Raw genomic sequence first — 22250 nt, 5'->3', positions numbered from 1 at the left:
GAAATGGTAGGGACATAACAGAAGCAGAAGATATTAAGAAGAGGTGGCAAGAATACACAGAAGAACTTTAAAAAAAAGATCTTCACAACCCAGATAATCACGATGGTGTGATCACTCATCTAGAGCCAGATATCCTGGAATGTGAAGTCAAGTGGGCCTTAGAAAGCATCACTATGAACAAAGCTAGTGGAGGGGATGGAATTCCAGTTGAGCTATTTCAAATCCTGAAAGATGATGCTGTGAAAGTGCTGCACTCAATATGCCAGCAAATTTGGAAAACTCAGCAGTGGCCACAGGACTGGAAAAGGTCCGTTTTCATTGCAATCCCAAAGAAAGGCAATGCCAAAGAATGCTCAAACTACCACACAATTGCACTCATCTCACACGCTAGTAAAGTAATGCTCAAAATTCTCCAAGCCAGGCTTCAACAATACATGAATCGTGAACTTCCTGATGTTCAAGCTGGTTTTAGAAAAGGCAGAGGAACCAGAGATCAAATTACCAACATCTGCTGGATCATGGAAAAAGCAAGAGAGTTCCAGAAAAGCATCTATTTCTGCTTTATTGACTATGCTAAAGCCTTTGACTGTGTGGACCACAACAAACTCTGGAAAATTCTGAAAGAGATGGGAATACCAGACCACCTGACCTGCCTCTTGAGAAACCTGTATGCAGGTCAGGAAGCAGCAGTTAGAATTGGACATGAAACAACAGACTGGTTCCAAATAGGAAAAGGAGTACATCAAGGCTGTATATTGTCACCCTGCTTATTTAGCTTATATGCAGAGTACATCATGAGAAACACTGGACTGGAAGAAACACAAGCTGGAATCAAGATTGCCAGGAGAAATATCAATAACCTCAGATATGCAGATGACACCACCCTTATGGCAGAAAGTGAAGAGGAACTAAAAAGCCTCTTGATGAAAGTGAAAGAGGAGAGTGAAAAAGTTGGCTTAAAGCTCAGCATTCAGAAAACGAAGATCATGGCATCCAGTCCCACCACTTCATGGGAAATAGATGGGGAAACAGTGGAAATTGTGTCAGACTTTATTTTTTGGGCTCCAAAATCACTGCAGATGGTGACTGCAGCCATGAAATTAAAAGACGCTTACTCCTTGGAAGGAAAGTTATAACCAACCTAGATAGTATATTGAAAAGCAGAGACATTACTTTGCCAACAAAGGTCTGTCTAGTCAAGGCTATGGTTTTTCCTGTGGTCATGTATGGATGTGAGACTTGGACTATAAAGAAAGCTGAGTGCTGAAGGACTGATGCTTTTGAGCTGTGGTGTTGGAGAAGACTCTTGAGAGTCCCTTGGACTGCAAAGAGATCCAACCAGTCCTTTCTGAAGGAGCTCAGCCCTGGGATTTCTTTGGAAGGAATGATGCTAAAGCTGAAACTCCAGTACTTTGGCCACCTGATGCGAAGAGTTGACTCATTGGAAAAGACTCTGATGCTGAGAGGGATTGGGCAGGAGGAGAAGGGGACGACAGGGGATGAGATGGCTGGATGGCATCACTGACTCAATGGATGTGAGTCTGAGTGAACTCCGGGAGTTGGTGATGGACAGGGAGGCCTGGCGCGCTGCGATTCATGGGGTCACAAAGAGTCGGACATGACTGAGTGACTGAACTGAATACAGGCAATCTTGTGCCAGGTTTTGGGGAAACAAAAATTAATAGAGCATGATTCTGGCCTTCAAATGCACCATGTAGTGGGGAGTCAGACACACACATGAAAGTATTGGTTTAGAGAACACGGATCTAGGACAGGTCCTGGAGGGCTCACCAGCTAAGTGAACTCAGACAGTGTTCTGATCTAATAAAAGGTCGACTTACATCTAGTAGCTGAAATTGAGCCCTTGATCTTGAACCCTCTATGTTCAACTTCCCTGGGCTTGAGTCTACCCAATCTTGGGGGTTCACAAGGGTGGTGGAAACTAGAGAGAAAAGGAGGGATGGGGCGGGGCTTCCACACTGACTCCTCCCCTCCACTGGCTTTTGCTGCTCATCTGACACTTGATAAGGGTGCAAAGAATCATAATAGTGGAATAACATGGTGGCGGTGGCCTGAAGAGACAGTGGCTGAAAAGGGGGCCCAGGATTGGCTTACCAGAGATCATAGAGAAGGCAGGAGCAGGGTAGTCAGGGTAGTGACCTGTGCCCAGAGTTCCTAGCTTGGTGAGGCCATGATGAAAAGTTGTGGCGCACTTGGGATGGCAGGGCTGGCAGGGCCTGGATGATAATGCAGAGGAGCCAGAGCCCTGCAGAGAGTGGGCCATGCGGGCAGCAGGTCAGGCCCATGGCCGCAGTGAGCCTGGGGAGCTCGCTCCTCCTGGGGGTCCCCCAACCTTGGCTCCAGCCTTCCCCAGACCCTCTTCCAAGGGACGCCTGCAGGGCCTTTGTCACGACCCCCAGGTGTCACAGTGATTGACTTTGGCAGGTGAAAGTTTCATGCTCAAGGACGACCAGCAGTGGTACAACTGGGGCTCCAGGCACGTCGTAGAGCAACTGAAGGACATGTCCCTGCTAGTCAAGGCCTGACCAAATGAGATCCCCTGGAGAAGGAAGTTGCAAACCACTTCAGGATTCTTGCTTTGAGAACCACATGAGCACAATGACTCATGAGATGAGCCCCCCAGTTCAGTAGGTATCCAGTATGTGACTGAGGAAGAGCGGAGAAACAGCTCCATAAAGAAGGAAGAGACTGGGCTAAGCAGAAATGTCGCTCAGTTGTGGATATGTCAGGTGGTAAAAGTAAAGTCCAGTGCTGAAAAAGAATAATATTGCATAGGAACCAAAAATGTTAGGTCCATGAATCAAGGTAAATTGGACACGGATAAGCAGGAGAAGATAAGAGTGAACATTGATATTTTAAGAATCAGAGAACTAAAATGGACGGGAATGGGCAACTTTAATTGAGATGACAGTTATATCTACTACTGTGAGCAAGAATCCCATAGAAGAAATGGACTAGCCCTCATAGTCAACAAAAGAGTTTGAAATGCAGTACTTGGGTGCAATTCTCAAAAATGACAGAATGATCTTGGTTTGTTTCCAAGGCAAGGCATGCAACATTACAGTAATCCAAGTCTATGCCCTGACCCCTAATGCTGAAGAAGATGATTTGACTGGTTCTACGAAACCTACAAGACCTACTAGAATTAACACCAAATAAGATATCCTTTTCATCATAGGGAATTAGAATGCAAAAGTAGAAAGTCAAGAGATATCTGGAGTAGCAGGCAAGTATGGCCTTAGAGTACGCAATGAAGCAGAGTAAAGGCTAACAGTTTTGCCAAGATAATTCACTGGTCATAGCAAACACCCACTTCCAACAACACAAGAAACGACTCTACACATGGACATCACCAGATGGTCAATACGAAAATCAGAGTAATTATATTATTTGCAGCCCAAAATGGAGAAGCTCTATATAGTCAGCAAAAACAAGACCTGGAGCTGTCTGTGGCTCAGATCATCAGCACCCTATTGCAAAATTCAGACTCAAATTTTAAAAAAAATTAGGGAAAAGGACTAGGCCATTCAGGTATGACCCAAATCAAATCCCTTATGATTATACAGTGGAGATGATCTATAGGATCAAAGGAATAGACCTGGTATATAGAATGCCTGAAGAACTGTGGACAGAGGTTTGTAACACTGCATAGGATGCAGTGACCAAAACCATCCGCAAGAAAAAGAAATGCAACCAGGCAAAATGGTTGTTTGAGGAGGCCTTATAAATAGAAAAGAAGAGAAGGAAAAGGCAAAGGAGAAAGGGAAAGAAATATCCAACTGAATGCAGAGTGCCAAAGAATAGCAAGGAGAGGTAAGAAAGCCTACTTAAGTGAACACTGCTAAGAAACAGAGGAAAACAATTGAATGGGAAAGACTAGAGATCTCTTCAAGAAAATTAGAGATATCAAGCAAACATTTCATGCAGACTTGAGCACATAAATGACAGAAATGATAAGGATCTAAAAGAATCCTTTGACTATGTGGGTCACAAAAAAAAAAAAAAAAAAGTGGAAAATTTTTGAAGAGATGGGAATACCAGGCCACCTTACCTTCCTTCTAAGAAATCTGTATGCAGGTCAAGAAGCAATAGTTAGAACAGGACATGGTACAATGGACTGGTTCCAAATTGAGAAAGAAGTACATCAAGACTGTATATTGTCACCCTGCTTATTTAATTTATGTGCAGAGTACATCATGCAAAATGCCAGGTTGTGTGAAGCACAAGCTGGAATCAGGATTTCTGGGAGAAATATCAATAACTTCAGATATGCAGATGACACCGACCTTATGGCAGAAAGCAAAGAGAAATTAAAGAGTCTCTTGATGAATGTGAAAGAGGAGAGTAAAAAAGCTGGCTTAAAAGTCCAGGTTCTATGCACGATACTGGATGCTTGGGGCTGGTGCACTGGGACGACCCAGAGGGATGGTATGGGGAGGGAGGAGGGAGGAAGGTTCAGGATGGGGAACACATGTATAACTGTGGCGGATTCATTTTGATATTTGGCAAAACTAATACAATTATGTAAAGTTTAAAAAAAAAAAAGTCAATATTCAAAAAACAAAGATCATGGCATCCAGTCCCATCAGTTCATGGGGAAACAATGGAAACAGTAACAGACTTTATTTTCTTGGGTTCCAAAATCACTGCATATGGTGGCTGCAGCCATGAAATTAAAAGAGACTTGCTCCTTGTGAAAAGTTGCTGAAATAATCCATGAACGAAGCTGAGATTCTTGGCCTCCAGAGGAGAGGAATTTGATCCAGGGCCAGAGACGAGGCTTGATCACTCAGCTTTTTGTGTAAGAAAGTTTTATTAAAGTATAAAAGAGTTAAGAGAAAGCTACTGACATAGACATCAGAAGGGGACAGAAAGAGTGCCCCTTTGCTAGTTTTTAGCAAGGAGTTGTATATCTATTAGCAAGCTGCTAATTAGAGAAGGGAAACACCTCAAAACTGAGAGAGTTGCACCAGGCCCCTCACCCCCAACAGACATTTGAGATAGCATTGGCACAAGGAGAGTCATCCCGGGCAATAAAACAATTGACATGAATCTTGAAGAAAGGCAGATTTTAGAGCAAATACAGCGTTCATTAACATAGCTTAAGGAAGACATTTCCATGAGAAAAAATGCTTTGGTTAGCTCAAGGAAGATTTGAGATAAAATTAAGTTCAGGGGGAACCAGGTGTCACCATGACAACACAGGATTAGCAGAGAAAAGAAAAAAAATATGTCTGCCACTTGCAATTTTATTTCCTCCTGCCTCTTGGGGACCTCTGGCCTCCCTACTGAGGCTATTAACACACTCACTTGGAAGTAAAGCTACGATAAACCTAAACAGCTTATTAAGAAGCAGAGACATTATTTTGCAGACCAAGATCTGTCTAGTCAAAGCTATAGTTTTTCCAGTACATGTATGGATGTGAGAGTTGGACCATAAATAAGGCTGAGCACCTGAGCACCGAAGAACTGATGCTTCATCTGTGGTGTTGGAGAAGACTCTTGAGAGTCCCTTGGACTGCAAGGAGATCAAACCAGTCAATCCTAAACGAAATCAATCCTGAATATTCATTAGAGGGACTGATGCTGAAGCTGAAGCTCCAATACTTTGGCCACCTGATGCAAGGTGCAGACTCATTGGAAAAGACTGTGATGCTGGGAAAAATTGAAGTGGAGGAAAATGGGATGACAGAGGATGAGACTGTTGGATGGCATCACCTACTCAATGAACATGAGTTTGAACAAGCTCTGGGAGATGGTGAAGGACTGGAAAGTCTGACGTGCTGCAGTCCGTGGGGTCCCAAAGAGTCAGAGATGACTGAACGGCTGAACAACAATAACGGTGGAGCAATAGACTGGTTCAAAATCGAGAAAGGAGTGAGTTAAGCTGTATACTGTCACCCTAATTATTTAACTTGTATGTAGAGTACATCACGACAATGCCAGGCTGAATGAATCACAAGCTGGAATCCAGATAGCCAGGAGAAATATCAACAACCTCAGAGATGCAGATGTTACCACCCTAATGGCAGTAAGAGCCTCTTGTTGAGGGTGAAAGAGGAAAGTGAAAAAGCTGGCTTAAAACTCAACATTCAAAAAACTAAGATAATGGCATCCAGCCCCATCGTTTCATAGAAAATGGGCTAAGTCACTCCAGCCATCTCCAAATCTATGTGACCCTATGGACTCTAGCCTGCTAGATTCCTCTGTCCACGGGATTCTCCAGGCAAGAATACTGGAGTGGGTTGCCATTTCCTCCTCCAACCAGGGGCTCTTCCAACCCAGGGTATGAACCCACTTCTCTTTTGTCTCCTGCGTTCTTAGGCGGGTTTTTAAACTAGCACCACATGATGCGAGCAGTGACAGATCTTATGTTCTTGCATTCCAAAATCACTGTGGAAGGCGACTGCCACCATGAAATTGAAAGAAGCTTTCTTCTTGAAAGGAAAGCTATGACAAACCTATGTGGGCTCAGTTGTTCAGTTATGTCCAACTCTCTGTAACCCATGGACTGTAGCCCACCGGGCTCCTCTGCCCATGGGGATTCTCCAAGCAAGAACATTGGAGTGGCAGACTCTTTACCATCTGAGACACCAGGGAAGACCATGAAAAACCTAAAGAGCATATTAAGAAGCAGAGATATCACTTTGCTGATACAGTTCTGTATGGTCAATGCTGTAGTTTTTCAAGTAGTCAAGTATGGATGTGATAGTTGGGCCATAGAGAAGGCTGAGCACTGAAGAAGTGATGCTTTTGAACTGTGGTGCTGGAGAAAACTCTTGGGAGTTCCTTGGACTGCAAGGAGATCAAACCAGTCAATCCTAAATGAAATCAATCCTGAATATTCATTGTTAGGACTGATTCTGAAGCTGAAGCTCTGATACCTTCGCCACCTGCTTGGAAGGGTTGACTCATTGAAAAAACCCCTGATACTGGGAAAGATTGTGGGTGATAAAAGGGAGGGACAGAGGATGAGATGGTTGGATGGCATCACCGACTCAGTGCACATGAGTTTGAGTGAACTCATGGAAATAGTGAAGAACAGGGAATTCTGGCATGTGCAGTCCATGGGGTCACAAAGAGTCAGTCACTGTTTAGTACCTGAACAACAAAAAGAAGATATTCATAGCAGTCTTCAACTTATATTTGTTTGTTTATTCATCCACTTAAAATAATACAATTGTTGCACAGTGCTAGATAATATCTTCAGGCCTGTGTTTTTTTGCTCTCTGCCACCTTTGCTCTCTATTCAGAGTACAGACCATATTTTGATTGATTTACAACCTCAGTCCTAATGATTTACATTATTTACATGTTGTCACATAGGGTTGGATTCCCAAGAAACAGAGCAGTAATTTTAGTACATCAAGTGATGCTTTAAAGAGTGATATTCTGAGGGAGGGAGGATAGGGAAGGATGGGGCAAATCTCTATTAGAAGTTATCCCAGCTGATGTCCAGCTTCAAGCTGATCCTTTGGGTTGCTCCAGGGCATGAATTGCAGCATGATCAAGGGGACAGGTCCTGTGTGCACTAATGTGAGTCAGTTGTCGGCAGCAGGCTGACCCTATGCATCTGTGTATGTATGTGTGTGTGTAAGCATGTGTATGCATCACAGTTACCTTCAGAGAGAACACTCTTGCTTAGATCAGCTTAGATAAGTTCTCTGGAAAAAGCAACTAAGCCCTTAGCCATCAAAAGCTGGGGGCTAGTTATACTGACCAGTAAAAGGTGATGTTTCCTAGGGGCACAGGGATCATCCACTGCTCTCACTCCACCACCATTAAAATGCTCCTATTTATTTATTGGGACTTCCCTGGTGGTCCAGTGCTTAAGACTTTGCTTCCCTGGTGGCTCAGACAATAAAGCGTCTGCCTGCAATGTGGGAGACCCAGGTTCAATCCCTGGGCCGGGAAGATGCCCTGGAGAAGGAAATGGAAACTCACTCCAGTACTCTTTCCTGGGAAATCCCATGGATGGAGGAGCCTGGTGGGCTACATACAGTCCATGGGGTAGCAAAGAGTCGGACATGACTGAGTGACTTCAGTTTCCTTCTTTCTTTTACTTATTTATTACTTAAGGATAGTATGAAATGCTGTTCAGCATGTTCATGCAGTTGACTAGTTTTGTGTGGCTTTCACAAAACACTTTCACAGCCTTGATTATTGCTGCTGAGTCTCTGCTTTAGAAATACATGCGTTGCATGCATTTAACGATTCCTAAATGGAATGAGATCAGAATGAAATAAGAATACCCTACAAGCTATTTTAAATAGCAACTAGTAAATAAAAACATCTGGTAGATGATTAAGAGCCACATCCTGAAGCTCAGCAAAGATTGTGTGATGCACCTCCAAGGAGGAGCATATACTCTGGCAGCTTTTTCAGTGATTTTGGTCCAACCAGGAGCTCAGGAAATGTAGGCAAGAGGATGTGGAGTCATTCGGAGCTCAGTGGGATGAGAGGGCACAGAGTGTGTCTCCTCCTGTTTTACTGATCTTTATACTGTGTTCTGTTTATAGGCTTTGGACGGGTAGTTATGAAAAACCAGATATTACATTCGTTAACTGTGAATATGACACCAACATCTGCTTGCCTTGGCTTGACGCCTCTGGTAGGAACTATGGGGAATGCTTTAGCCTACACCTTCCCTTTGGAAACAGTATGAACAAAAAGAAAACATCAAAGGCCTGAAACACCTGTGTAACCTCTTCTGTGCCATGAAACAGCCACATAAACTGATTTTGAAAATGAAGCCCTCTGTTTTTGCTTTCCTTTGAAGATGTCGAAATGGAGTGATCATCCAGGATCCTGATGGCCCGTGAAGTTCTTATCTCCTGTCTGGCTATCCTGAGTTATCAGGGAAAAAAAATCCCTTAGTGACTCTAAAAGCAAAAGCAAACAGCAGAACTGTTGAATGTCAAGAAGTATCATTCTTCCAGCTTCACCATAGCCTCACTTCAGAAGGCCAAAGCAAATAAAATGTTTTGGTAGCATTTTAGTAATGTGTATTTCAAGCAAACTCCACTGTGCCTTTATGACTTTATTCTCAGTTTTCCAAAATGAGATATAACTTGTTTTAATTGCTTTTAAAACAGAGGGGCAAATGACATACAATGAATGCATTGTTTGAAATCAATTTCTTTCATTGTTTTATTAAATTGAATGCTCTGAGCTAGAGGATATTATTTTCCAGTTGTATTTTTGCAAAACTGCTCACTCTTAGAGCTCTGTGGCTGTGGGTTCTGGATTGCCATCATTGCTTTTCTCTCCTTCTACTTTCCTGGCTATGAGGACTTAACCTCACCATTGAGTAGCAGGGTGTCACCACAAGGAAGGTAAAATAAACAGGATGATTAAATACCCCACATGTAGCAAGGGGGCAATATTGCAATAGCAACTATTGCTACCCATATACCTCAGCAGTATGTGCTAAAGTAAGAAAAATGGATAGCATGATTATAGTAACTCCAATTATGTGAATTAGACTGCATACACTCATCAATAAAAAACTGTGCTGCAGAGAAACTCTATAAGCCTGGCGCTGAGCCCTTAATGCTACTATATCCTTGGGTAACATTTACCCTCTCACAACTTTTTTCTTCCTCTTATAATACTTCTGTTGGAAAAAATTCAGAGGTGTGTCACCCCACATTTCTAGGGAAGCCAGAGAATCTATACTTGCTATGTTCCTCTGTGTTTTAGTTCCTTTCTCTTCAAACCTCAAATGAAAAACATTAACATGTTCCATTTGACTAATTAAAATCCTTCTTAAGAAAATGGTTTCGCTTTTCAGTTTACTCCAAAACACACTCTCTGCTTTGATATCACCCATAATAGAGAAGCCCTGAGGGAAATGGCTATCAAAAGCTGTTATTTACATAGCAGGTTGCATTTCAGTTCAGTTCAGTTCAGTTGCTCAGTTGTGTCTGACTCTATGCTACTGAATGCACTGCAGCATGCCAGGCCTCCCTATCAACTCCCGGAGTTTACTCAAACTTATGTCCATTGAGTCGGTGATGCCATCCAACCATCTCATCCTCTGTCGTCCCCTTTTCCTCCTGCCTTCAATCTTTCCCAGCATCAGGGTCTTTTCTAATGAGTTAGTTCTTCTCATCAGGTGGCCAAAGTATTGGAGTTTCAGCTTCAGCATCAGTCCTTCCAATGAATATTCAGAACTGATAGCCTTTAGGATGGACTGGTTGGATCTCTTTGCAGTGCAAGGGAGTCTCAAGAGTCTTCACCAACACCACAGTTCAAAAGCATCAATTCTTTGGTGCCCAGCTTTCTTTATAGTCCAACTCTCACATCCATACATGACTACTGGAAAAACCATAGCTTTGACTAGATGAATCTTTGTTGGCAAAGTAATGTCTCTGCTTTTTAATATGCTGTATAGGTTGGTCATAGATAACCTTTCTATGCTCCTTTCTTCCAAGGAGTAAGCGTCTTTTAATTTCATGGCTGCAATCACCATCTGCAGTGATTTTGGAGACCCCCAAAATAAAGTCTGTCACTGTTTTCACTGTTTCCCCATCTATTTGCCATGAAGTGATGGGACCAGATGCAATGACCTTAGTTTCCTGAATGTTGAGCTTTAAGCCAACTTTTTCACTCTGCTCTTTCACTTCTATGCATTTGGGGGGCATTAAATATAGGGGGATCTGATACTTCTCCATAGGACATCTGGTTGTTTTAAAGAAGAAGGTCATGGATTGCAAAGATATGGAAGATATTAAAAGACAAATCATAGCAAAAATTAAATGCTGAGAAAGGGAAAATTGTATTTGTAAGCTAATTAGAACTACTTAAATTTTAAAGTGAAGTCGCTCAGTCGTGTCCAACTTTTTGCGACCCCATGGACTGTAGCCTACCAGGCTCCTCTGTCTATGGGATTTTCCAGGCAAGAGTACTGGAGTGAGTTGCCATTTCCTTCTCCAGGGGACCTTCCTGACCCAGGGATCGAACCCAGGTCTCCTGCATTGCAGACAGACGCTTTACCCTCTGAGCCACCATAATGCAATTATTTAAATATGACTCAATCAAAAGCTCCTCAATAAAAAAGTAGTTTAAAGCCTAAGTAAATCAAGGTATTAATATTTGAAGAGTAAAAAGAGCCTGAATCTAGTTCAAATATTATCTATGAGGTATTGTCATAATTGGTGCTTCCCAGGTGACTCAGTAGGTAAAGAATTTGCTGGAATGCAGGAAACACAAGGAGACCTGGTGTTCGATCCTTGGGTCAAGATGATCCCCTTGAGAAGGGCATGGCAACCCACTCCAGTGCTTTTGCCTGGAGAATCCCATGGACAGAGGAGCCTGGAGGGTTGCAGTCCATGAGTAGTGTAGTAAATAATTACTTTCAGGAAAAAAAAAAAAGTATCCTTAAAGATTGCCAAGAAATTCACAAAAGATTGCCAAGAAATTAACAATCTAAATGAACTGTTTAAAAATCAAAGGATAAGATTAGTATATTAGTATACAATCAAAGTAACAAAGTAGAATTTTGCTTATTTAAAAATAAGTCAAGTCAGTTAAGTTCCACCTCTGCACCTCACTCCACTCCCTCTTGGGTCTTTTATGCTTTCATTTCAGCTGTTACCCACTTTCTCACTTTCCACTTCTTATTTTATATCTGTTCTTTCCACACACACTCTGCTCAAGATTCTTCAGTTTAAAATGATTTTCTCTTACCCTGACTTCTCTTTCTTTCTCAAGATCCACTTCTTTCTCTTCTTGCTCGATCTCTTGAAGAGTGAAAGTTGCTCAGTCATGCCTGACTCTTTGGGAACCCATGGACTATACAGTCCATTGAATTCTCCAGGCCAGAATACTGGAGTGGGTAGCCGTTTCCTTTTCCAGGGGATCTTCCCAACCAAGGGATTGAACCCAGGTCTCCCACACTGGAGGCGGATTCTTTCCCACCTGAGCCACCAGGGAAGTCCAAGAATACTGGAATGGGTAGCCTATCCCTTATTCAGTGGATCTTCCCAACCCAGGAATCAAACTGGGGTCTCCTGCATTGCAGGCAGATTCTTTACCAACTGAGCTATCACGGAAGCCCCAGATCTCTTGAAAGGATGGATGATAATCAACTCTAAGATTCTCACTTTTACTATCAGTGCTAAGTAAAAATTGCAGAGAATTAGTTTTTAATAAATCAGCATTCACTTGTTGTGAACAAGGCTAAATTCTCTTTGGTTCTGCTTTAGTTAACAATGCATTTATGTTGATTCTTTGAACCGGTAATCCTAAAATAGACTTTTTATATGCCATTGTATGAGGTTTGTTTTCCATAACATTGCCTATTGACCAAAAAGAAACACTAAGGAAAGTATAAGTGTACTAAGAATATAAATGAGACAAGTGTGGCCTATAAAAATATCAAAAAAATAAAAATATATGCCCTGGAGGGAAAGGCTTTAAAAAATTACTGAACTGATTTTGTGTAGACAAGAAAAGCTGAGTCGGTGACTAACCACCTGTAATTATGTGAAAGATTATTAATTGGAAGGAGCATGTTGCCAGCTGCTCTCTGCTCTGCTGAGGGTAAAAGGATGAGATTAAATTATAGCCAGAGAGAGTATGCTAGACTTAAGAGAAAAACATTGTAGTTTTGCAACAGGGTGATATTCTCTGGGCTTCCCTGATGGCTCAGTTGGTAAAGAATCTGCCTGCAATGCAGGAGACCCGGGTTCAATTCCTGGGTCAGGAAGATCTGCTGGAGAAGGGATAGGCTACCCACTCCAGTATCCTTGGGCTTTCCTGCTGGCTCAGCTGGTCAAGAATCCTCCTGCAGTGCGGGAGACCTGGGTTCAATCCCTGAATTGGGAAGATCCCCTGGAGAAGGGATGGATTATCAAGGAATGGTGTAAAATCCGCACTATAAAATTGTAAAAAGTTTGAAAATGACACACTATTCTCTGTCTCAGTTAGTCTAGGTAAATTTTCTGTAAACATAAATATTTGCTAAAGAATTGTTACTAGATTATTCTCTGCTTATGAAGTATAGCTGAATATATAGCAATGTGGATAAGATGAAAAGATTGCATTTTAGTTTCTGATAAATATTCTCTTTGCCTAGAGCATAGTTTTTTTTGTTTGTTTGTTTTTACCTTTTCTTACCTCAATCCCTTTTGGTTTTTTTAGCTGTTAATTTAAATACAAATGCCTCAAGGTAGAAAGATAGATTGATTGACATTTTCTGATCCCTTCTAAGCTTTATTATTCTAATTTTTTCACTTTTCACAGTGTGATGAGAACATAACAGAAAACCCATGTTCTTTGTCTTTCTAATTATCAAGGGTCTATGGAGATACATGCTTTGGTTCATCACTTCCTACAGAAACACTCATGACACCATGAAGGTTAATATATTGGTACAAAAACGCATGCCTTAGAAAGTAACCTTATGGGTGTGCTTCTCTCTTTCAGAGATAGTATTGGGTTGAGCAAAAAGTCCCTTCAGTTTTTAAATAAATTAAAAGACTCACTTTACATTTTCACCAAGAAATTTATTGAACAACATATTCACTGTTTTATTTCACTATTTTCTGCCACTTTTCAGGCAACTTTATAACTCCATCTTCCCAAAACTTTTAATCTTTTTGAGCAAAGAACTGTTCCAAGTGTCTTTTACAGCCTTCTAGGGAGTGGAATCTTTTTTCGTTAAGAGAATGTTATAAAGACTAAAATAAATGGAAATTTTAAGGTGCAGTATCTGGTGGATTGTTGTTGCTGCTGTTCAGTCACTAAGTGTTCTCTGACTCTGCAACCCCTTGGATGGCAATATGCCAGGCCTCTGTGTCCCTTATTATCTCTGAGTTTTCCCAAATTCACGTCTATTGAGTTGGTGATTCTATCCAACCATCTCACCCTCTGCTGCCCTCTTCTTTTACCTTCAGTCTTTCCCAGCATCAGGGTCTTTTCCAGAGTCAGTTCTTTGCATCAGGTGGCCAAAGTATTGAAGTTTCAGCTTCAGCATCTGTCCTTCCAATGAGTATTCAGGGTTGATTCCTGGTGAATACGGTGGATGAGTCAGACTCCCCAGCCAAATGATAACAGTTTTTGCTGGTTATCAAAGAAATGTGGTCTTATGTTATCCCAATGGAATATTATGTGTATTAATAAATATATATTAATAATTTATAATGATTCTGGATGCTTTTTGTCAAGTGACGCCTTCCTTTGGTGTAATTGGGAGCAGTACTTCCTGGAATTAACCATTTGGTTTTCCAGAAGGAGCTCATAATAGAGGACTCCCTTTCTATCTCACTGTATGCACAACATCACCCTCTTTGGATGAAGACTGGACTTTAGTGTGGTTGGTGGTGGTTCATTTCACCTACCCCACAACCTCTTCTTTCCAAGTTATTGGACAGTATCTACTTTTCATCACCCATCACAATTTGTTTTAAAATCAGAATGTTTTCATTATGCTTAAGTAAAGAATCACATGTGGAAATATGGTCAGGAAGGTGGAACCTTAACTTAGGTGGAACCTAAACATTAAAGTGATTAACATAACCAACCTAGTTCAAATAATTCACAACACTTGAGTTGGCTATTTTCAGTATGTCAGTTATCTCCCACATGGTATAGTGTTGATTATTTTCAATTAATGTCTCCATTTGATCTATCAACTTCAACTGGTCTACCAGACTATGGAGCATGGTCCAAGAAGACACCTCCAGCACAAAACTTTGCAAACCACTTTTGACACATGAGATCAGTCACTGCACCTTCTCCATACACTGTAGAACTTTTTTTTTTTTTTTTTGCATTTCAGTTGTGTTTTTACCTTTCTTGGAATAATAGAGCATGGAAGGCTGAAAATATTACTTCTTTTCTTCCATGTTCAATATTAAAATGGCTACACAAAAATGCACCAATTTTTATGTTTTCTTTTTTTAACTGCACACTGATATGACAACCATCACAGTAAAATTGTTTGGAATGACATTAAAGACAACTAAGTACTACTAGAGCCATGTTATGGAAAAAAAGATCCCTGGGTCAGGAAAATTCCCTAGAGAAGGAAATGGCAACCCAACCAATATTCCTCCCTAGAAGACTTCATGGATGGAGAAACCTGGTGGACTAGAGTGCATGGGGTCACAAGAATTGGACACAACTTAGTGACTAAATCACTACTGCAGAAGAACACAAAAAAGTTTCAAATGGAGTATACAGCTTGTACAAAGGCCCTGAGGTAGGAGGGATTTACTAAATAAAATACCACTGTAAGGAGAGTAATAAGATGAAATGAGATAAAAAGGCTGGGATTAAATTGTGCAGAAAAATAGTGAGTAATAGATGCAGAATGTTATGGATACTATTTTAATACTAATGAACTTAGGCATTCAAAATGCTAAGAAATTTGGAAAACTCAGCAATGGCCACAGGAATGGAAAAAGTCAATTTTCATTCCAATCCCAAAGAAAGGCAATGCCAAAAAATGTTCAGACTATTGCACAATTAGATTCATTTTCCCATGCTAGCAAAGTAGTGCTCAGAATTCTCCAAGCTAGGCTTCAATAGTACATGAACCGAGAACTTTCAGGTGTTCAAGCTGGATTTAGAAAAGGCAGAGGAACCAGAGATCAAATTGCCAACATTTGCTGGATCATCAAAAAAGCAAGAGAGTTCCAGAAAAACATCTACTTCTGCTTCACTGACTACACTAAAGCCTTTGACTGCGTTCAGTTCAGTTTCAGAGAAGGCAATGGCAACCCACTCCAGTACTCTTGCCTGGAAAATCACATGGATGGAGGAGCCTGGTAGGTTGCAGTCCACGGGGTCACTGAGAGTCAGACACGACTGAGTGACTTCACTTTCACTTTTCGCTTTCATACATTGGTAAAGGAAATGGCAACCCACTCCAGTGTTCTTGCCTGGAGAATCCCAGGGACAGGGGAGCCTGGTGGGCTGCCGTCTATGGGGTCGCACAGAGTCGGACATGACTGAAGCAACTTAGCAGCAGCAGCAGCAGTTCAGTTTAGTGGCTCAGTTGTGTCCCACTCTTTGTGACCCCATGGACTACAGCATGCCAGGCCTCCCTGTCCATCACCAACTCCCAGAGTCTACCCAAATTCATGTCCATTAAGTTGGGGATGCCATCCAACCATCTCATCCTCTGTTGTCCCCTTTTCCACCTACCCTCAATCTTTCCTAGCATCAGGGTCTTTTCAAATGAGTCAGCTCTTCGCATCAGGTGGCCAAAGTTTTGGAGTTTCAGCTTCAGCATCAGTCCTTCCAATGAACACCCAGGACTGATCTCCTTTAGGAAGGACTGGTTGGATCTCCTTGCAGTCCACAGGGCTCTCAAGAGTCTTCTCCAATACCACAGTTCAAAAGCATCAATTCTTTGGAACTCAGCTTTCTTTACAGTCCAACTCTCACATCCACACATAACTACTGGAAAAACCATAGCCTTGACAAGATGGACCTTTGTCGACAAAGTAATGTCTCTGCTTTTTAATATACTGTCTAGGTTGGTCATAACTTTCCTTCCAAGGAGTAAGCACCTTTTCATTTCCTGGCTGTAGTCACCATCTGTGTAGATCACAACAAACTGTGGAAAATTCTCGAAGAGATGGGAATACCACACCATCTTACCTGCTTCCTGAGAAACCTATATTCAGGTCAATAAGCAACAGTTAGAACTGTACATGGAACAATGGACTTGTTCAAAATTGGGAAAAGAGTATGTTAAGCCTGTATATTGTCACCCTGCTTATGTAACTTATATGCAGAGTACATCATGGGATATTCTGGGCTGGATGAAGCACAAGCTGGGATCAAGATTGCTGGGAGAAATATCAATAACCTCAGATATGAAGATGACACCACCCTTATGGCAGAAAGTGAAGAGGAACTAAAGAACCTCTTTATGAAGCTGAAAGAGGAGAGTGAAAAAGCTAGGTTAAAACTCAACATTCAGAAAACTTAGATCATGGCATCAGGTCCCATCACTTCATGGCAAGCAGATGGGGAAACAATGGAAACAGTGAGAGATTTTATTTTCTTGGGCTCCAAAATCACTACAGATGGTGACTGCAACCATGAAATGAAAAGATACTTGTTCCTTGGTAGAAAAGCTATGACAAACCTAGACAGCATATTAAAAACAGATACATTGCTTTGCCAACAAGGTCCATCTAGTCAAAGTTATGATTTTTCCAGTAGTCATGTATGGATGTGATGGTTGGACCATAAAGAAGGCTGAGCACCAAAGAATTGATGGTTTTGAACTGTGGTGTTGGAGATGATTCTGAGAGTCCCTTGGACTGCAAGGAGATCAAATCAGTCAATCCTAAAGGAAATCAACCCTGAATATTCATTGGAAGGACTGACGCTGAAACCGAAGCTCCAATTTTTTGGCCACCAGGTGGGAAGAGCTGACTAATTAGAAAAGATCCTGGTGCTGGGAGAAATTGAAGGCAGGAGGAAAAGGGGACGACAGAGGATGAGATGGTTGGATGACATCACTGACTCAATATACATGAATTTGAACAGGCTGCAGGTGATGGTGAAGGACAGGGTCATCTGGCTTACTGTACTCCATGAGGTCGCAAAGAGTCGGAGTTGACCGAGCAACTGAACAACAATGAACATAGGGAAGCTATTGAAGGGTTTTCAGCGTGAGAGTGAAATAATGAAAACTGTATTTGAAAACCATCACTATGGCTACAGTATAAAGAATGGATTTACTTGGATCAAGATTTCAGCGGGAAATCAGTGAGAAGGCTATTGCAGTAGTATAGTTGAAGACGGTGAATTGATGAGAATGTTAACAATGAAAACAGAGAGAAGTGGAAAATTTAAAAGGCATTTAGAAGGTAAATATTTTAAAAGTAAACAAGAGATACTTAGAAATACTTTATTTGGACTATAAATTGGGGGTGTGGGAAAGGAAACTACTGCAAATGACTTCCAGTATTACAGGAAACAATAAAAAAGAACTGTTTTCAGTCAGGGCTTGCAGACTTTTTTTAAAAAATAAGGGTACAGATAGTAAATGTTTTGGGATTTAGGGGACATGTAAATTCTGTCACAATTATTTGCCTTTGCTGGAAAAGAGCACAGTCATAGACAACGTGTAAATGAATGGGTTTGGCTGTGTTCCAATAAAACTTTATTTACAAAAACAGATAGGGGACCATATTTGGCCCTGGAGCATAATTTATCTACCCATTTTAGATGATGAACAGTCTGCTTACACAAACTGTTTACATTAATATCCTTGGATAATAAAAAAGAAATTTAAATTGTGTTAAGTGTTTTCCAGTGAATGAAAGTCATGAATATTCGAAATACTTTGAGAATCTAGAGAAAATTACTGAAGGCAATTTTGATGCTTAAAGGCTTACCTGGGCTTCCTTGACAGCGCAATTGGTAAAGAGTCCACCTGCAATGCAGGAGACCCCGGTTGGATTTCTGGGTGGGGAAGACCTGCTGGAGAAGGGATAGGCTACCCACTCCAGTATGCTTGGGTTTCCTTCCTGACTTAGCTGGTAAAGAATCCACCTGTAATGCGGGAGACCCGAGCTCAATCCCTGAGATGGGAAGATCCCCTGGAGAAAGGAAAGTCTACCCACTCCAGTATTCTGGCCTGGAGAATTCCATGGACTGTATAGTCCATGGAGTTGCAAAGACTCAGACATGACTGAACTACTTCCACTTCCCATCAAACCAGATATGGAATACATTTCATCCTGATAACACAGGATGAAATAGAAGTTTCAACATTAATATTGTTAGCTTCAAAAAGGTCAGGTTTAAGGAGACTTGAGTTACATCCCTGGTTGGGAAGATCCCCTGGAGAAGGGAAAGGCAACCCACTCCAGTGTTCTTGCCTGGAGAATCTCTTGGACAAAGGAGTCTGGCAGGCTACAGCCCATGGGGTCGCAAAGAGTCAGACATGGCTGAGCGACTTTACTTTTGCTTTCTCTTTTTGAGTTACATTCATCTCATTAAAAAGAACTAAGGCAGCAACAGATATTTGCATTATGATATCTCTCTATATATCACTATTATATCATCTTGCTAGTGAATGACATTTCTCTGAGTTGTAATAACTATAGAAAGAAAAGGGCATCTCATCCCAGAATTTGTGATAACCTCTCTAGAGCTCGTATTCTTGGCAACAAGTGTTTGTGTAGATGAAGACAAATAAGAGCAAGTACAATTATGCAAACTCCAAGAAGACTCTGACAGAAATATCCTTTTATTCAGAAGAATTTTCTTAACAGTTCTACAGAATGAAAATGGAAAATTTATTCAGTAGAAAACGTTGTTTTGAAAGTGCATATTTGTATTACAAGCAGTGTTAAGCAGCTTTAGAGTCTGTGTCCAGATTTCAAACCAGATATACAACCAAATTCTTCTGCTACTTGGACCATGAAATCTTAGGAAGCCTGAAAAATCATGGAGTTCAGTTCAATGACAACATAATTTTATTTTTACAAAGATAGTTTCTAGAAATTATATGAATATGCCTTCATTTAATATCTAACCTAATAATACATAAGGGCTTCCCTGATAGCTCAGTTGGTTAAGAATCCACCTGCAATGTAGGAGACCTGGGTTTGATCCCTGGATTGGGAAGATCCCCTGGAGAAGGGAAAGGCTACCCACTCCAGTATTCTGGCCTGGAGAATTTCACAGACTGTACAGTCCATGGGGTGGCAAAGAGTCGGACACGACGGAGCAACTTTCACTAGCACTTCATTAGCACTAATAATACCTAAACACAAGTTATGTACAGAACTTTCTGTACCTTTATGTACAGAAAGATATGTTAGGTAAATTGATGTCAGATCAATTAGAAAGCTATTTTGCAAACAGTTCTTTAGCTTTATGAGCTGAGAAAGCAGAATTTTAAAGAATCTCTTTTTAATTAATTTTTATTGGAGCACAGTTGATGTACAATGCTGTGTTAGTTTCTGTAGTACAGCAGAGTGACTCAGTTATACATGCATGTATTTGTTGTTGCTCAGTCACCCAGTTGTGTCTGACTCTTTGCAACCCCATGGACTGCAGCATGCCAGGCCTCCCTGTCCCTCACCATCTCCTGGAGTTTGCCCAAGTTCATGTTCATTGCATTGGTGATGCCATTCAGCCATCTCACCCTCTGACATATACCTGCTCTTTTTTAGGTTCTTTTCTCATATAGGTCATTATAGAGTATTGAATAGAGTTCTCTGTGTTATACCGTAGGTTCTTATTAGTTATCTATTTTATAACAGATGTTTTAAAATTTTTCATTCATTTAAGCACTATACTCAGAATCAATGCATTGTCTTAGCAAATTATCTCCTAGAGAGCAGGCATGGAAACATTATTTTTTTTTAATTGAGGTATATTTGACTTACAGTATAATGTTAGTTTGGGGCAATTCTATAGTTTTATAGATTATAATCTAAGGGAGCTGACCTAACAGATGTTTTCCTCTTTGTATGATTTTCTGAGATTATGAAATTTGCATTAAATTGTGGGTCATAGGCATCTCTTTTGGAACCAGCTAAGCAGATAAGCAGAAAAGGTTTTCTGATACTCCAGTGCTACGTGGTAAAGCCAGAATCTAAAACAACAAAAAACAAACAAAGAAAAATCCATGCACGTGCTAACTATTTAAAACCATGTTAACTAGGCTACTGTGCTTTTCCTACTGTGTGTGTGTGTTGGTTGCTCAGTCATATCCAACTCTTTGTGACCCTAGACTGTCGCCCGCCAGGCTCCTCTGTCCGTGAGCCTCCAGGGAAGCCTTTTCCTACTAAGTCATTACAAAAATATTATTTATGCTTTTCACAGTAGCAGCAGCAGGCCTATCGCCCAGAAGTGAAGACAGAGATGAAGCAAGAAGCACCCACCAGCTTCCTCCCACCCGAAGCATCTCAACACAAACCAGACAGACAGCAATTCCAGAGTCGCAAGAGGCCTTATGAAGAAAACTGGGGACGGGGATACTTTGAGCACCGAGAGGATAGGAGGGGGTGATGTCCTCAGCCTCCGGCTGAAGAGGATAAAGATGACTTTGATGACACCCTTGTGGCCATTGACACATAAAACTGCGACCTCCACTTCAAGGTGGCCCGAGACCGGAGTAGTGGCTACCCGCTCACGATTGAAGGCTTTGCATACCTGTAGTCAGGAGCCCGTGCCAGCTACGGGGTCAGAAGGGGCCGTGTGTGCTTTGAGATGAAGATCAATGAGGAAATCTCTGTGAAGCACGTTCCGTCTACAGAGCCCGACCCACACGTGGTCCGCATTGGTTGGTCCCTGGACTCTTTCAGCACTCAGCTAGGCGAAGAGCCTTTCTCCTATGGCTACGGAGGCACTGGGAAGAAGTCCACCAATAGCAGCTTTGAGAACTATGGAGACAAGTTTGCAGAGAATGACGTAATTGGCTGCTTTGCGTGGCTCAGAGGATAAAGCGTCTGCCTGCAATGCACGAGACCCGGGTTCGATCCCTGAGTTGGGAAGATCCCCTGGAGAAGCAAATGGCAACCCACTCCAGTATTCTTGCCTAGAGAATTCCATGGACAGAGGAGCCTGACGGGCTACAGTCCACGGGGTCACAAAGAGTCGGACACCACTGAGCGACTTCACACACTCACACACATTCAAAGGCAGACCTAATCCTTAACTCCAAACTTTTCACTTTTTTTGTCCTGGCCAAAAAGTATAGATCAATTGATTTTTTGTTTGCTTACATGCATCTTCCCTGTAGCTCAGACAGTAAAGAATCTGCCTGCAATGCAGGAGACCTGGGTTCGATCCCTGGGTTGGAAAGATCCCCTGGAGAAGGGAATGGCAACCCACTCCAGTGTTCTTGCCTGGAGAATCCCATGGACGGAGGAGCCTGGCAGGCTACAGTCCAAGGGATTGCAGAGTCAGACACGACTGAGTGACTAACACTACTACTACTTTCTATTTCAAAGGCAAAGTTGGTACTTTCTGGGTACATATTACAAAATTACATGAGGGGAGGGGACAAAAAGTCTTAACATGTACGACAAACTCTGCTCTTAAAGAAATTAATGAAGGAAGTGGAGTATAAATTAAGAATTATTAATAAATGAGAACTTATGGTAAATAATAAATGAATATTCAGTTGCTGCTAAGTCACTTCAGTCGTGTCCGACTCTGTGTGACCCCATAGACGGCAGCCCACCAGGCTCCCCCATCCCTGGGATTCTCCAGAATATTCAGTTAGAGAAGCTTAAAAT

The 22250-nt window shown here is 41.6% G+C and overlaps 1 pseudogene; it reads left to right on the top strand.

Annotated features, from left to right (window-relative positions):
* Positions 1–21453, top strand: part of LOC129626921 (heterogeneous nuclear ribonucleoprotein U-like protein 1) — a 43897-nt pseudogene extending 22444 nt beyond the window's left edge.
* The last annotated feature ends 797 nt before the right edge of the window (positions 21454–22250 follow it).

The sequence above is a fragment of the Bubalus kerabau genome, chromosome 14 (genome assembly GCF_029407905.1).
Source record: "Bubalus kerabau isolate K-KA32 ecotype Philippines breed swamp buffalo chromosome 14, PCC_UOA_SB_1v2, whole genome shotgun sequence".
In the NCBI taxonomy this organism is placed as follows: Eukaryota; Metazoa; Chordata; class Mammalia; order Artiodactyla; family Bovidae; genus Bubalus; species Bubalus kerabau.
The sequence above is the reverse complement of the archived record's forward strand: the minus strand, read 5'-3'. Positions and strand labels throughout refer to the sequence as shown.